The following is a 13,813-nucleotide window of genomic DNA, read 5'->3' as shown; positions in this document are numbered from 1 at the left end:
TATATATATTAGGGAATTCTACATTTTGTGTTGGACAAAAACTCGCGGGTCTCATTATACCTCGAAAACAACAAAAATTAACCCCCCACAAAAATTACTGATTTCACAGTATCTTAAGAAAGAACACGTTGAAGAACAATGTGGTAACAACAATTTTCTTTTTGTTATTTGTGTGTAAAATGTAGAATCATCAACATGATCAAACTTTGTGAGTTGTGGTAAAACAGGAGTAAGACAGTAAATAGAAACAAAATTTAGTCACAACAGGAGAAAATCTGCAGCAACAATAATCCTCTGAAGATCAAAAATGGATATACATGTATAAATAAGCATATTATTTTCGTGAACAGAAAAATCCTGAACTTTCACGATTATATGTAATGATTATCCTCTTTGATTAAACCATCCCTGAAAATCCTGTCAGTCCCTGACATTTTCCTGTTTCTCCCTGACTTTCTCCTGTAACTCCCTGAAATAGTCCTTGACCACCATGTTTACTCACTGACATCCCCTGATATAATCTCTGCTACCCCTGTAGACTTCCTGAAGTGCCCTGAAATTTCTAAGTCCCTGGGGTTCGTCTTACAAAGGAACTTACGACTAAGACAAATTTTTAATTTTGTTTATAAATTTTTAATTCACATTACATTCAAATGGTTTTAATCTTTTGGAAAGAAATGTAGCAAGATACTTTCACGTTGGCTATATTAGACAAGATCATTAATTTAGCAAAATTTTTAAACAATTCAAGATTTAGGTCTTAGTCGTAAGGTCTTTTGTAAAATGGGCCCCTGACTTAAAAACCCCGTGGATACTCTGTGATCACCTGAATTTCTTTTAGTTCAGAAAAAAGCAATAAAAATATATTTATACCCCCCTCCCCCCCCCCCCCCCTTTTTCAAGTCCCCATTGAAAGTGGGAGGGTATATAGTGATCGGGATGTCTCTCCGTCCATCTGTCTATACATCCCTGATCTGTCTGAACATCCATCTGTCTGTTAAGCCTTTGGGTACCCATCTCTTATATGCAACTCCTCTTATACCACTGAAAGAAATTTAATGAGGCCTTCACAAAGAAAAAAAAACTTTGTTACATAGTGTCAGTGTGTACCTTCTATTTTACATTTTGATCCGACACATATTGTGGGTTTCCCAAAATAAAACATTGACACTGCTATTCTTTCAATGATATTGAAGGATATACCCATCTTTTATCCGCAACTCTTCCTACACCACTGAATAAAATTAAATGAAACTTTCACAGATTCTTTATTACACAATACCATTGTGCACCTTCTATTATACCTTTTGATCTGACACTTATTTTGGGTCTCCCAGAGCAAAACATGGACTTTGCTATTATAATCATATGTGAGGTATCATGTAGCTGAGTGCTCTCAGTAGCTCTATCTAGTCTTATTGGTATTTGATGGTGAGAAATATCTTAGACTTGATACCAAATACAGGTTCTGATTTTGTATCAATAGCATTCTATACTGTCAACATGAGTTAGTACGTATTCTTTAATGGATGCAAAACAAAGAGATGATGAGGAAATCATATTCAGGAGAAATGTACAATGCTTTTAGTATGTTTTGACTTTTTTACAACACAGTGTAGAAATCAGATTTTCCCCCAATGATTCATCATAAATAATTTATACAAGAAATTGGAGTTGTTATTCAAAGGCCTGTTGACTACCTATTTTTTAATCACAATTTAATTGATGGAACCTTACAAAGTTGTATTATAGCAGAAATAATTAGTTTGTAAATTATTATTTTAACTGTAAAGAGGCGAGAATCCATTCAAAGGTCATAGTTGACATGTAAAAAAATTGATCATTTGTGTATTTAGAATGCAGACCTTGTAGCAAGCAAAACAACACAAATTTTTGTATGGCTTTCCTTTGATATGACGATTCCCGTCCGTCTGTTAGATAATTAAATTCTCATGTATTGTTTATACATTGTATCTTTCACATGTGAAACTAAATTCATCAAAATGTTCTAGACATCTAGTTTTTATGAAAATCGTTTTTCATCATATTGGAAAATGATCGAAATATGCATAACAAAATACTAGATGAATTTTAAATGGATTTGAGAATTAATATTATTGAAAAAAAGTGCTTTTAATTTTAATTATATTACAATTTAAGTATAATTTGTCGCTAGCATTATATACTTAAGGTAGATTTTCCCCTGCTAGCCATCCATGAAATATTTTATACCCGCAACCAATCGTATGAATAAATTTGAACAGGTTATACTTCTAATTTTGATTTAAAAAAATTAAATCGAGGCAGATCAATGTTTTCCTGTCAGCAAATCAATTTTAAGCTGAATTCGGTATACACCGGAAATTAATTAAAAAGAGAAAATCTTAAATAAAGTTATTGTTCATTTACAAAATGCACCACGTCGCTGTGTGAAAACACCAAAAAGCATGGAGTGGTACCACGGTTTGTTCCTGATTGTCAGCTTAGGTAAGTATGGCGAAATTATTTGAGTTTTCAACTGAAAAATATGAATCGTATGGGAAGTTAAATATTTCCTCATATCATATTTTATGTTTTTTTTTAACTGATTGTGGTATTTTTTATTCTTTACATTACTGCATTTTTAAAAAAGAAAATGAAGTAAATTTTAATTGATTTACTTTTTTGAAGTATTTTTACTTACGTCGATATATTCTTAGGGATTAGGGTGAGGGCTAAAATAGGCTTTTCCTGCTGCCCAAACCCATTCACTTTTATTTGTTAATAAATATTTGTCAAAATAAAAAATATTCTAAGCTTTTGTCTGAATTTTTTTTCCATCATACTTTTTGTATCAAACTTCTAATAATAGATTCTCAGATGTTTGAAAAACGATACTAAAGTCTGTCCCACCAAGTTACTGTAAGCACTTTTCGTATAAAATCTCAAAATATATAAATACCTTGGCTTTCAACCCAGTTCCGATCGATAGATCATTTTTTTTCCAACCTTCCGCCGTTTATCCGAACCCTCGAGGTCAACCAGTGTATACACACGGCGGCAAATTCAAAGTCTACGGAGATTTAACATGGTAAACTCGTCCATTAGCGTCCAGATTACGGGGCCGGGAACCAGTTTTCGAAGGGAGTAGTCGTCCTTTGCAAAGTAAATTTCCAAAAAATCGTTAAAAATTCAAGGAATTAATTTAAATTGCTTTTATCGATAATATAACTTTTACTTTGAATTAAAATAAATTTTAACAGCATTTAACAAATTTAATTATAAATTACGAGAAAATAGTCCGAATCTAACGAAGTACAACTTGTGGATAATGGCTGTTGGCATGATGATGCAAGCTTGCCAGGCGCAGTGTTTAAAACGTAAGTTGTTTATATATTCTGTGGTACTTTTTGCAGCTGTTGTTGTTTTCCTAGCTTATATACACACAAGAAAGAAGTGTCTACAAATGCTAAGAATATAATATATATTTCAAAACGCGTGATATTGCTGACATTAGAACAACAGCTCTCTTGTTTGTGCTCATGGTTAACCGTTCGTGTTCAGTAACGGTCTGAATGTAAGCCCATGTGTGGAAAATGAAAAGGGGTGTTTCTATGATTATAAAAGAACAGAATATAGTTAAACAATTAGGTGAAATAATACCAAAAAGAATATAACAGCTAGTTAACTTCGTAACTAAAGTTTTAAAATTTTATTCCTACTTTCATTTTCAATTTATAACATTTCATGTACATACTACATGCATTTGGCAAATAAATAATAAGCTAGAGATCTAAAGTGCATTTTTATTTTTTCATGTATGTGTAGTATCAACACCCTGGGGACATCAAAACAGTTTTCAATAGATGACACATTTTGGAATTATTTTTCAAAACTTTTTATAATATTAAAATGTGCATGTAATTTTTCATCAAGTCTTTGGATTGAGTTCTATAATGGTCATTTATGTACATGCATGCATATTGATGAATTAATTAGCAGAACCAGACATAAAGTAGATGAATATGCACATACTGACTACTGTTTCAGAAAATAATGATTTGTCTTGACCTTGCAGTTTAAATGAGAAAGTAATTATATATGTAGTATTCATGAAAGGAAAACAGAAAAACTAAATAGAAGAACATGTCTGAATAGTTTGATCAGCACAAGAAGTTAAGATAGGCTTCATCTAAGTACAGACTTTAAAATAAAATTGATATACATGTAACATCAGAGGGAATCTTCCATTACCCGGTTATACTAGCTGTCATGCACATATTCAGAGTTCAAATTCTCAGTCTGGTCATCTCGAAAAAAAAAATTTTGATTGCCCTGTCCCAACCAACTGGCTAAAATGACTCAAAACTTTTTTTTTATCTCCAGGAAGCAATTAACTTTTTTTGTATTCTGGAGAACACATTATTTATTTATAATTACCGGTAATTTTTCTGAGAATAATTTTCTCATCTACCTGTATACCAACCTAATCCTGAGTTGGGAGAGGGCAGGCCTCAACAGCATTGTTTTTTCTGTAAAGTCCTATACTGCTCAAATGTGAACTTAATTTGAAAATTTCTGTTTCCTTAATTCCAAGATTTTCATTTAAAGTACTTGTTTTTAAAAACCGTAGAGCATAATTAAAATATTTTTGTTTGATGTACCCTGACACACATTTTTCAAGGTGGGTAGGTAGGTATCTTTTTTTGGCTTAATAATATTGATCAAATTGATATCAAAGTGTCATTAAAAAATTCCAGACTCAACAGAAATTTATTAATATTTTCAATACACACTGGATATCTAGACAGATGAAATATATATTGTTAAAAAATTATTAATCTAAAAGTATCCATTAGAAATCACATACCACAATTTTAAAAGGAAACAGTATCTATTTCTAATAAATAAAACAATTTTTTTTTTAAATCAAAAATTCAAAGTGCTGAAAAAATGATTGAGTTGGGGTATTTTTGATGGGTCAGTCTGAGTACATCAAAGAAATTTGTTTATATTGTTGCCCTTATTTGCTAGTACTGTATTTGGTTGACTTGAACTTTGACCTACTTTACAAAGATACCCCAGAAACTTTAAATTAACTAAAGAGTTTTGAATATTGAGTGATGTATGTTGATAATTAACATTAATTTTATACATGTTTATGAGCTCATAAAACTGTTCTTTTAAACTATATGATATTCAGTAAACCACAAAAACTGATATCTTTATATTATGAAAATACATTGGGATGGAATCTCACAAAGTGGATCGTGCAATGTGACAATTGCTTTGAAATATGTAACACATGTAAAATGATAAATAATTATTTATGATGATTTCAACTTAATTATTCAGTTGAGGGTTGCATTCTGTATATGCTAGTAGCATAAAAATAGCTGACCACTTTTAGATTTTATAGATACATCTTTAATTAAAGAAGCTAAAAGCAGGTGACATATGTGTTCCTTGGAACACTTTAGTTTGTAATGATATTGATGTCCTGTACTCTTTTATAACTCTTTCTCTTCTTTCAGCAATGTTAAGCTTGATTTAACCACTGCAGTATAAGGAGAGAAGCAGACCAGAAACCCTGACTAAAGTAAAGATGATTTGCATAACAAAGGCAGTAAGTTTACCATATAATATTCAAGATCTTCAAAATATCCCGTCTCTTTTAAATACATGTATTGAGAATGATTTGTTGAAGCTCAGCACCTGTCAGATGTGACTGAATACATGTTACATTTTTCCCTCATCATTCGTAATCTTCTTCCAAAGAACCACTGGCCAGAAAAGTTGAAACTTATGCAGAAGCATCCTGGGGTAGTGTAGATTCTAAATTATTTAAATGACCCTTGGGGTAGGGTGGGACTACGATAGGGAACCCAACTTTTACATTGAAATATACAAGAAAAATCTATAAAAAAAAATCTTCTTTGGCATTACCAGTACTAGGCAAGCAAAGCTGAAACTTATGCAAAATCATTTTGGGGTAGTGTAGATTTTAAATTGTTCAAATTATGACCCCAGGGGTTAGGTTGGGTCACAAAAGGTATAACAAGGGGGAAATCTGGTAAAGAACTGCATCGTCAAAGCTATTCAGGTAATTATAAGTGATGTGGCTCATGAGCCTCTTGTTATATAAGTTGTGATATTTTACAGAAAATTTGAGAAAATATTAACTGCAAATCTGTGTCTAAGCACCTGTAATACTGCACTATCTCACCATTTGAAAGAATAAACAAACATTGATAAAAAAATGTAATTATAACTGAAGCATAGAATATTTGATTATACTTTTATTGCTTACTAAATTATGTTTTTATAGGATGAATAAATCACAAGAGTCCAAAGTTTTGATGACCATGCAGAGTCGAGATATTGAAACAAAGACATGCCTGCACTGTTCACTCAATTTTTCAGAATAACGTGTCAGATTGAAAACCATTTTATGTTGGACTAAACAATCAGGACATTTTTCTGGATCACAGGTTGTAAGTGTTTACATTGTATATGAATGAGAAAGATTTTGCTCTTCCTATGTATACTTCAGATTGAAACCTGAAAATGAGAATTGACCAAGTATATGTATTTTTGATAAGTAAACAATTCATATTAATATGATGAGCACAATCTGAATTTTTATTGTATCTTTATATTTCACTTTGCACAAATTTAAAAGTATTTTTTATGCACTGAAATCTTTATGACGATTTAAAATGTTTTATCATTAAATTTTTTTTCAGGCACAAAGTATTGACAAAATCAAAGATTACCTGGTATTCTGCAAATGGAGTGATCATTGGATGAGCCAGACAACACCATTTTCCTCAGAAATTTTAGAATAGAGGCAATCTCCATCTTCATAGATGACTGATGTTGACATTTTCTCACTTCTGTTTCATGTCTTTTCTACAGCATGGACTCCAGCATCAGTGGGCACTTGACAATTATTCTTCTTATTTTGTTCTAATATCCTTAAATATAGGACAAACAATTCATTTATCTTTTAAAATATTGTTAAATTTTACTTAATAAAACGATGAAAACAGTGCAAACAAACTGGTTTATCCTATAATCTAAAGCTGTTTTATGTCTCGAGCATTTATAATTTTACGAGACTTATTAAAAATCTGTTAAGGTACTTGGATTCTCAGCCAAGAAGGATAACTCTTTAATTTATAATTTAATTCAGAATCTCAAAATGAATCTTGAAAAATTAAATCTCTTCATGCAACAGTTTTTATTTTATCATGATAATGTTTATAACTTCTCAATGTCCTTTAAGGTTGTTTGAAGTTCTCAGAAAGTTCTTGTAGAAAGTTGAAATGTTAACCTAATATAGTAAAACTCTGTTAAGGAAAAGTCAATGGGACCTATGAAAATACTTTGCTTTAACCATAATTTGTTTTATCCGTATAAGGAATTCATTAATTTACATAGCTGGGGATCCAAGGTTACCTCGCTATATCTGTGAATTCGCAATATCTGTGTTCATATTTAGACAAATTTTTGATATAAAATCTCTTACTTAAATAAGAATTTTACTCTTAATTCACACAAATAAACAGAAATAATGATTTGACATTTGAGGGCGAGACAGCCCCATGACAATGGGCCGAGACAGAGATATCTCAGCCCCAAGGGAGAGACAGCTCTACTCGGGCCCAAAAAAATTATAGTCTTGTTTCCTGTTACCCAACCTACCTTAATTTTTCGCACCTGACCCTACAGTTTTTTAGGTTTGGAAAAAATCTGGAATTTCTGTAATTTCATGTTCCATGTTCTAAAACTGAAAAAAATAATGTATATTCAAGTGGTATTTTATGATACTACCGGGTATATGTTTTAAATATGGACTTTCATAACATACTACTTGAGTCATGCATCAAAAGACAAAATTTAATTTGTAATGAAAATATTGGTCTATGACATGTTTAATTTGGTGTTGTATTAGTTCATATCGAAAATAAAAAGAAATTAAAAAAATAAAATAATTTTCCTGCCTACCTACCCAATTTTTTTTCAGGCTGGTAGCAGGAAACAGGATAATTATTTTTTGGCCTTACAAGGCACTGTCTCACCTAGTCCAAAACATCTGTATCAGAGCAGATACACTACTAGGTATATGATATAGGCATATATGCATGTTTGCGTACTAGGGAACGGTCAATGAATAAACTTACTTATAAAATTTACAAATACAAAAGGAAACTAGTGCTAATTGTAACGGGGACCGTTACAGATGTTCCCCAAACGCTCCCCAAATCCCTTTTTGTGCCTAATTCCTGTAAGACATTTTTAAAAATATGATCAGTATCGAAGGATTTCATCAAAGAATTATAGAGGCTACAATGCTATCAACTATATATCATTTAACGCATTGAACGCGCACGCACGTGTATGCACATGCAAGATGATTACGGCATGTTGTCTAAACCATTAACATTACTTTATATCGTGAGAATCAATAAAAAATCATAAAAATATAAATGTTACCGTTTTTTAGATGAATTGCATGCATGCATGTTCGTGCATTTATTTTGATAGTACCATAATAAAGGAATCCATTATAGCTATTCATATTCTAAATTTTATCCCGTTTCGTTGAAAACTAAGAAAGTTATACACATTTAAAGTTTCAGCTAATCAGATTGCAGCAATCGTGCATGCGCATGCTTTTCATGATATTTCTTAAATATCATGCTGTAGATCTTTATGATTTATAACCATGTTCAAAATTTCAAAGGATTTTGTCGAAAAACAAGAAAGATATTGAGACTTTAGTTTCAGCCAATCAGAGCAAAGCGCACGTGCATGCGCGTGAAATCTTGCCATTTTGACCATGTCCTCTTGTTTAAGCTTCTAATATATCTTTATATTATGAGTTTCAAAGCATTTCATAAAAAAATTAAATAGTTACGTCTATATCATGTATATAAGACATTTCTCATGTTGCATGTGCACGCTCTTGCAAGCACACGTGCATGCAAATGCTTTCATGATAATTCTTATATATCAGGCTGTAGATCTCCCTAATGTATGACTATGTTTAAAATTTCAAAGGATTTTATCAAAAAACAAGAAAGATATAGAGACTTTAGTTTCAGCCAATCAGAGCAAAGCGCACGCGCATGCGCGTGAGATCTTGCTATTTTGACCATGTCATCTTGTCTTTGCTACTAATATATCCTTATATTATGAGTTTCAAAGCATTTCATCAAAAATTGAAAAAGTTATGGCTATCATTTCACGTGTTGCACGTGCGCGCTCTTGCAAGCACGTGCGCGCAAAATGACCTTCGTTCGGCACATCTACATAACATGTCTACTGACCCTAAAAACATTTCACCTTAGTCGGATGTGTAGTTTACGAGATCATTCGCGGACAAAAAAGTGCCCAGGAAGAAGAAAAATAATAATAACTAGTGCTAATTGTAACGGGGACCGTTACAGATGTTCCCCAAACGCTTCCCAACTCCCTTTTGGTGCCATATTCCCTATAAGCTTCATTAAATAAGACAAACTATGCATTTGAGACTTTAGCAACGTTTACCCAGAAGTGTACCAATTTCATTCAAATTTTAGCATTGCACGCGTGCGCATGTGAATGCACGTGCGTAATGACTATATGATCTTGTCTTAACAATCTATAGATTTTAATATACTAAATATCAAAGTATTTGATCCAAAAGTATTTAAAAATACGCTAATTCAATTTTTTTTTTATTTTACTCATTTCACGTGCACGCACGTGCTCACATGAGCATGGTGACCATACTTTCTTGTAGAAGTCCATTACATCTATCTATGTTCTAAATCCCACCCTGTTTGGTTGAAAACCAAGGGAGTTATAGCTGTTCAAAGATTCAGCCAATCAGATTGCAGCGCACGTACATGCACATGTATGCATGTGCATGTTGACCATATATTCTTGTAGAAGTCCATTATATCTATCAATGTTCCAAATCCCATCCTGTTTGGTTGAAAATCAAGGGAGTTATAGCTATTTAAAGCATAAGCCAATCAGATTGCAGCGCACGTGCTTGCACGCGTTTTCATGATAATTGCTATATATATTATTGTAGGATATCCTAATACATGCCTATGTTTAAAATTTCAAAAGATTTTGTCAAAAAACAAGAAAGATAATGAGACTTAAGTTTCAGCCAATCAGAGCGAAGCGCACGTGCATGCGTGTGAGATCTTGCTTTTTTGACCATGTCATCTTGTCTATGCTTTTAATATATACTTCTAATATGAGTTTTAAAGCATATCATCAATAATTTAAATAGTTACGTCTGTATCAATTATATTGGACATTTCTCGTGTTGCACGTGCGAGCTCTTGCAAGCACACGTGTATGCACATGCTTTCATGATATTTTTTTAATACGGGCTGTAGATCTCCCTAATGTATGACTATGTTCAAAATTTCAAATGATTTTATCAAAAAACAAGAAAGATATTGAGACTTTAGTTTCAGCCAATCAGAGCGAAGCGCACGTGCTTGCTCGTGCGATCTTGCTATTTTGACCATGTCGTCTTGTGCATACTACTCATATATCCTTACATTATGAGTTTCAAAACATTTTGTATAAAAATAGAAAAGTTACGGTTATATCCATTATATATTGGTCATTTCAAGTTTTGCACGTGCGCGCTCTTGCAAGCACGTGCGCGCAAAATGACCTTGATTCCGCAAATCTACATAACATGCCTACTTACCCTAAAAAGGTTTCACCTAAGTCGAATGTGTAGTTTACAAGATCACTCGCGGACAAAATTTTCCCAGGAAGAAAAATAATAATAATAAGAATAATAATAATAAGAAACAGAGTAAAAACAATACGTTCCCCAACTTCGTTTGGGGAACATAATAAGAAACAGAGTAAAAACAATATGTTCCCCAACTTCGTTTGGGGAACATAAAAAAATTGCTGGGACTCAAAAATCAAACTCAAGAAACCTGCATTATTTCATACCTTCAATATATATGTATCTGCAGGTACTTATGGCTTAACATGTATAATGTACATGTTTGTGCTTTTCTATCTTGTAGTTGCACCAGGCAGCTATTCAGATTCCTGCAATGAAAATTTTTGTGCTGAAAACTCATAAAAATTAGAAGGCTTTCTGTTAAATTGTTTTATTGAAATAGGGAAAGGAAAAAAAATTATAATATATTTTTAAAAATCATAATCCTTCACACTTGCATTCTGTATTTTAATTTTATGTGTATAGGAATATTTTAAATTTTGGTATTCTGTTATATTTAAGGTAAACAAAAATGTATATCCTGGGTCTGAATTTACCTAATACCGATACATTACAGGAAGGTTTGGAAGGGCAAGGTCAAAATTCATTGGTGACGTAGTTTAATTGATGCAGACAACAAACGTTGTTTTGCACCGAGATTAAAAATAAAATATCAACGAAGGATTTATGTGTTCAAAGAGTTGGAAGTATAACAAAGTCAGGAAATACTGTAGCATGTGCATGTGAGGACATCACTTGTTCACATACTGTGACATAGAAACGATAATATGACTTATTTTGACCGTGTGTTACAGTTTTTTAACAAACGTAAAGGAGTTGGATTTATAAGGAAAGCTAAGGTGAAACGTTAAGGTAAGGCAGCAATTATAATTTTTAAAAATCTTAATCCTAGTGATATTACTTTGATTGATCTCTAATGTTACGTGTTGGCTATAAATTATAAAACTAATTTTACTTGAGCTAAATTTGCAGTAGCCTAGCCTCGATTATTCTATCGAAATGTTATGTATGAATTGAGTCATACCTCTTTGCCTTTATGCAGTGACTAACCCTTTTATGAATCTTTGGTCCCTTGGGTCTCAGTCTGGGTATGAAAGTTTGTTGAAGAAGTAATATTTCTTGTAGTATAAATATATACTTGGAAGTCTCGGGCGTTATAGGTTTTTCGGACGTCGATAACCATAGAGCACTCCCGAACGTGTGTGACGTCATTTCCTTACTGACGACGACGTACGGAAAATTACGAACAATGGATGATCCCCTTCCGAAGTGGTGGCCATTTTGACAATGTTAAATCTCCGTAGACTTTGAATTTGCCGCCGTGTGTATACACTGGTTGACCTCGAGGGTTCGGATAAACGGCGGAAGGTTGGAAAAAAAATGATCTATCGATCGGAACTGGGTTGAAAGCCAAGGTATTTATATATTTTGAGATTTTATGCGAAAAGTGCTTACAGTAACTTGGTGGGACAGACTATAGTATATTTTGGACCATTATTTTTTGGTTCCAAATTACAAAAACGTTGAAATATTAAAATCAATCGTCAAATTTTCGAACATGTTGCAATTAACCTCAATCTGAATAATACATTGTAACTTACTTAATATTACATAATTTGACTGTATAGTGAAACATACGGAGATAACGAACAGCACTCAAGCTCCAAAAGTCCTTAAAACAATACAAAATAGGGGTAGAGCAAACACAGACCTCCAAAACTTCAGAGGTGGGATCAAGTGCCATGGAGGAGTGAGCATCTCCCGCCGACCGCCGTTGGCTCCTTGTCATGATCGGAAAAAAAGAAGAAAAAATCCATTGTCAATTCAGTATATAAATAACGGACTAACAATTAGTATGAAGAACGTTAACGTTAGTCAGCTTTTGAGTCAATGATGAATTGTATTTGCTGACAAGGTCATGTACGAAATGATGACTTTAAACGAGACTGCTGATATTCTTGTTTCTTCGCTTTAAAAATGGAAATTAAACATACGTAGAGTATACGAGAGTGATCAAAAAGTTCGCAAACTAATTGAATAACTTCCATAAAAGAAACAATATTTGGTTTCAGTGTTGATTATATTTTAAGTTAGTGCTCTCCCATTTTAATGCACATCAACCACCGTTCTGCTCATGCGCAAATCACATGATATATAATCACGTGAAAATATTCAAATATGAAACAGATTTGTCAGACTCTGTGATATCTTTTATCTCAAGCTCGCCGGGATCGATATGTCGAATCGACATTAGAATGAAAATTACCGTTATTTGTTGACAATACGTAGTCGATATATCTAAATGTTGAGCTGAAGGCCACAGAAAGTGCTTTCTGCTTGTCACATTCAATATTTTGGACTAATTTTGCATTATATGAATACAAAAATAGGTCTGCTAATAACGGGGCACTATTGGTACCCATGGGAATTCCAATAGATTGTTTGAAGACCGGGTCTCCAAAAACCATATATATATATTGTCAATCAGAAACTCAAGGATCTTTCTGATGTCAACTTCAGAGTACTTGTGTGTACAATCAGAATGCTTTTTTAACAAAATAGTTTTGCAAATAACCAATGACAAGGTAGTTCCATTTTTTTAAAGCAGCTGTTAATGATATCAAAAAGTCTGGACTTTAAATTATTGTGGGGAATGCTTGTTAATAAAGTTGAAAAGTCATAAGTTTTAAGCTGTTGATTTTGGTTAGATCTCGTGATTTCAAATTGTCCAAAAATTCCTTGGAATTTCTAAGTATCCACATCTGATTTACATCACTTCTTGAATATATTGTTGCACAATACTCTTGAAGTTCTCCTTCACTACTGTTAATATCTTAGTGAGGAGTAAAGAAAGAGGCTCGATTGAACATTGACTGGAACCCTCTACATATCTTTGTTTGTAAGGTTAAAAAAACTGTAGTATACAACTACATGTATCATTATCTTGTAAATATTTAAGTAATTGCTTTTTAAAGTCAAAGACATTAATACATCGAAAATTGTTATACTGGCAATGCTGTTTATAGCGCTTTCTAATGGGATTCCAACACCTGGTTA

General features: G+C 32.6%; 2 long non-coding RNA genes across 2 annotated transcripts; one reads left to right on the top strand and one right to left on the bottom strand.

Moving 5' to 3' along the window:
• The first annotated feature begins 3,274 nt into the window (after positions 1-3,274).
• Positions 3,275-6,855, top strand: LOC134264149 (uncharacterized). Its single transcript, XR_009991457.1, has 4 exons — positions 3,275-3,359; positions 5,514-5,605; positions 6,308-6,470; positions 6,726-6,855. It is a non-coding gene; the product is annotated as an uncharacterized LOC134264149 (long non-coding RNA).
• On the bottom strand, positions 6,440-12,210 carry LOC134264150 (uncharacterized). The gene is made up of 4 exons (XR_009991458.1): positions 11,781-12,210; positions 7,687-7,771; positions 6,756-6,956; positions 6,440-6,540 (listed from the first exon to the last, which is right to left on the bottom strand). It is a non-coding gene; the product is annotated as an uncharacterized LOC134264150 (long non-coding RNA).
• Positions 12,211-13,813: the final 1,603 nt, after the last annotated feature.

The sequence above is a fragment of the Saccostrea cucullata genome, unplaced genomic scaffold (assembly GCF_032062105.1).
Source record: "Saccostrea cucullata isolate Sc308-1 unplaced genomic scaffold, CSIRO_AGI_Scuc_v1 ctg1613, whole genome shotgun sequence".
In the NCBI taxonomy this organism is placed as follows: domain Eukaryota; kingdom Metazoa; phylum Mollusca; class Bivalvia; order Ostreida; family Ostreidae; genus Saccostrea; species Saccostrea cuccullata.
The sequence above is the reverse complement of the archived record's forward strand: the minus strand, read 5'-3'. Positions and strand labels throughout refer to the sequence as shown.